A 4,262-nucleotide genomic window follows, 5' to 3' on the forward strand; every position below is an offset into this window, starting at 1 on the left:
ACTAAAATAAAATGTGTGTGAAACAATTTGATCATATATTTAAAAAATGTTACTCGAGCATTCGGAAAATGTTAAATGTGTATACAAAGCCAATGTGATAAAATGACCTTACCGCTTTAAGGAAAACCTTATTGCTTTTCTCAGTACAGAGATAGAATGATTTCCATCCCTTTGACTTCTAAAGATAGAAAGTGGAATGAATTTAATCGTAATTTTAATTTGAATGAGTCATTTCACATGTGATATTTGGCATCAAATGCCTCATCTGAGTTCTTGCTTTATTTTGAAGAAAACACAAATCATGCAATAGCCAAATAACGAGGGAGGACGCTAGAAACTCAACGGAATATATGCATGAAAGCTACTGCATAAAAATCCCAGCCAACCACGATGGTGGCAGAGCATGGGCATTGACTTGATCACAGCTAGACTCTTGAAAGGGTATTAACTTAATACAAGAGTTTTTTTTGACAATATGAATGTCAAAAAACATCTTATATTTTTATTCGGAAGGAGTATTTTCAAGACAAAACAAATTTGGTCTCACCTCCATATGATCCAGGAAATTTAACAAGGGTAAATACAAAGCATATAGTGAAATATGGTTCTCGTTGGAGAATACATTGCATTGCAAAGTTCCAGCTCACTAGTAGAAAAAGGGTCAAACGTGAAGCATATTAGTGCCGGTTTGAATTTGAGCCGGCACTAATGGTACCATTAGTGCCGGTTCGAATGGCTATGCATTAATTCCGGTTCGTGTTGAACCTTTAGTACCGGTTGGTGCCACGAACCGGTACTAAAGGGGTGATGGCAGGCTGGCGTCAGGCCGGGGCCCCACGACCACCTTTAGTACCGGTTCGTGTCATAAACCGGTACTAAAGGGCTAACCTTTAGTACTGGTTTGTGCCATGAACCGGTACTAAAGGGGTCTGACCTATAGTACCGGTTTGTGACACAAACCGGCACTATAGGGCAATTTTCAAACTCTACCACCCCCCCCTCCCCGTGTGTCGCCATTTCAGTTCTGAAAAAATCAAAAGAAAATGATAAAAACTTCAAAAAATAAAATCCTTCGAGAGGTAGTTATATTACTACATTTACTAGTTAGGAAAATCTGAAAACTTAAATTTGGACATGTTTTGCAAAAAGTGTAGGGAAAATGTAAAACGGCTATAACTTTTGCATACGATGTCGGAAAAAAAACGTATAATATATCAAAAAGTTCAGCACGAAAATCCGCATTTGACGGAGACGGCCTACGGCCTGTTTGCAATTTTTTAGAATCCTCAAATTCTAAAAGGAAAAAAAAGATATGGTAAAATTTAAGTTTTTTTAAAAAAATTGTTAAATCTGGTCAAACTACTTATTCAAGAAGTATTAATGTTACTACATAATTATTCAAGAATATTAGTGTTACTAAATAATTATTTCAATTTTTTGAATTTTGGTCAAATTTGGTCAAGCTATGGTGAAACTGTGGTCAAACTATGGTCAAACTTATTCAAGAAATATTAGTGTTACTAAATAATTACTGTTTTTTAGAATAATAGTTTCAAACTCAAACAGTGCAATGTATGAGTTCATGCTCAAGCTAAACTCTGAGGGTTAATAGGATTGGCATCTTACTATTGTCAGGAAAACAACAAGACTTGGACAAGTGCAGACTTAGAAACTAAGGAGAATAGAACCCGAAAGTTAAGTCTGCTCGGGCTGAAGTAGTGAGAGGGATGGGTGACCGGTCGGGAAGTTAGATGATTTGGAATGAGTGATCCACACTTGAGCAGTTAAGAGAGGTGATTAGAGACTAAATCACCAAATAATTCAAAAAAATTAAAAATCAAAAAAAATAAAAAAATCCAAAATTTTCAAAAAAAAAACCCTTTAGTACCGGTTGGAACCGGTACTAAAGGTCCCCATACCAGGGCGCGAGCTCACGCCACGTGGTGGCACTTTAGCGCCGGTTCGTGCCGAACCGGTACTAAAGGGGGGGGGGGGCCTTTAGTGCCCACCAATTAGTGCCGGTTATGGAACCGGCACTAAAGGCCCTTACGAATCGGTTTTAAAGCTCCGTTTTTTACTAGTGGCTCATATTTTTTAGCGATAAATGCAAAGTTTCAGCTCATATTTTTTAGCGATGATCTCCATATCACGATCCGCAGAATACTACTGTCAAAGTTACAACTTTTTCTACTCTTTTCCTTTGACAATAAAGTAGTGATCTAGACTTATATTAAAAAAAATCTACAATACCACAAAAAAAGGCAAAACCTTCCGCAAATAGAGCTACATTTCCGACTTGCGGATCAGATGGACCTCCATCGTGAGTTCCTCGCTGCTCTTGTCTACCAGTTCGAACAGGCAGATGTCTCCCGCCTTCATGCTGGCCTCTGAGAGAAATTTCTTCCAGACTTGTAACGAAATCATCGTCACACGCCCATATGGTTCGACCGTCAGCTTTGTACGCCGCCACCGCATCGTGCTACCCTCCAGCCCAAGTAGGACATCTGTTTCTTGGAGCGGCTGCGGGAGACACTTCGAAGCATATTCTTGGCAGAAATTCTGTTCAGAAAAGAGCGCGAATTTCAGGCCGACGATTAAATAAGCAAGAAAATGGTTCTAAATTTGCAAACTCACCAGCTTTGGCTGCCGTACATCGCCTGCCGTCATCACCTTCACAAAGAGAGGGAATTTAGATCATATCTCCGAGACTTTCTCCTTTACTATGTTCTCTTGTGGCTTATTTATTTTCGCCCGTGCCGATAATATGTAGCGCTCGGCGTGGCCTGGACATACATGGGATGAGAAAACAGATCGATGTAGGAGATGGCGGCATTAAGAGCGAATTAAATCAATCAAGAAATAAAGAAAAAGAAGAAGAAGAAAAAGGAACGGACGGAGGTCACCTGGGTTGATGAGCCCGCCCATGGTGGACAGATCGCCGGCGGCTGTGTCGCAAGATGAAGCTGCTGCTTTGTGTTTCTGTTGGTTGGCTCCTCTCCTCCTCTCGATCCGCCGACTGCCTATATATATATATATATATATATATGTATATATATATAGTGTTTGTTGTTAGGATAATCATGACTTGGTTGGATGGATAAGCTAATTTGTTGGTTAGCCTATGGCCCGTTGGATGGATAATCGATGTGCATGCGCGTGAGTTGGTTAATCTATGTGCATGCGCCGCTGTCAACAACGCATGCATACACATGTGCATGCCTTGGTCTCCACTCCATGCATGGCTGCACGTCTCTCTCGCTCGCCGCCGGCACTCGGTTCTCGACGGTGGTGACGCCGGAGGACGGCGTCGCGTCAGTCAGCCGAAAGCGTGGACGTGTGCGCACGGCCTACGTACGTGCTTGTTTTTATTTTTTGACGAAAATGCTGCTGTGCAGCTTTTCATTGAATATGAGAGAGGGAAGACAGCGTACGTGGCGAGCTTTTCATTGGGAGCTTCACGACGACGTACGGTGACGTAGTTAAACGTGCCAGAGCATCTTGATGGCCGGATGCGTGGCGTGGTCGTCGGCGATGCATGCATCCGGCGGGCATGGATGTGTGGCGGGCGTCGAAAAAGTTTGGGACTTAGGATCGATCGACGGTGTGCAGGCTCTGCGTGCCTCGATTCGCACGCTCGCGGCCGGCACTGGGCAGGTGTGTATACATGCATGCGTTGTTGACACCGGCGCATGGACAAACGGGGAGGTTGGCCGGGCGGTGGTGCTAGCTAATTGGCTTGCTCGATATTATTAAGGGGCAGTGGCTTGAAATTTTTAATGGTATTTGACCATAGGCCTCCAAAATAGCACCTAATATCTCAAAACTGAATTAATTACACCGGTGGTGCTAGAACTTGGCGCAAACGATCATTTTGGTGCTAGACGTTGTGGCATACATTAAAGTGGTGTAAAAACTTGGCTTTGACGTGCAAATACGGTGCTTATCTCATTTTGCATATGGAACCGGCGCTGACTAGGCGTGTGGGGCCTGCTGTCATCCAATGGACCAGGAGAAGAGGGTGTGTGGCTTGTTTTTTCCAAAAACACCCTTGAAATATAAATTTTTTTCCACAAAAAAACCTGTTGGTGTGGGAGAGGTGCCATTTTTTCACCTCTATGAACAGTGGGTCCCATGTAAGGGTAAAACCTAATATCTCAAAACTGAATTAATTACACCAGTGGTGCTAGAACTTGGCGCAAACGATCATTTTGGTGCTAGAAGTTGTGGCATACATTAAAGTGGTGCAAAAACTTGGCTTTGAC

General features: G+C 42.5%; 1 long non-coding RNA gene across 1 annotated transcript; it reads right to left on the minus strand.

The window, feature by feature from the left end:
- Positions 1–2,207: 2,207 nt before the first annotated feature.
- Positions 2,208–3,014, minus strand: LOC119315226. The gene is made up of 3 exons (XR_005152636.1): positions 2,904–3,014; positions 2,635–2,783; positions 2,208–2,559 (listed from the first exon to the last, which is right to left on the minus strand). It is a non-coding gene; the product is annotated as an uncharacterized LOC119315226 (long non-coding RNA).
- Positions 3,015–4,262: the final 1,248 nt, after the last annotated feature.

The sequence above is a fragment of the Triticum dicoccoides genome, chromosome 6A (assembly GCF_002162155.2).
Source record: "Triticum dicoccoides isolate Atlit2015 ecotype Zavitan chromosome 6A, WEW_v2.0, whole genome shotgun sequence".
NCBI classification, from domain to species: Eukaryota; Viridiplantae; Streptophyta; class Magnoliopsida; order Poales; family Poaceae; genus Triticum; species Triticum dicoccoides.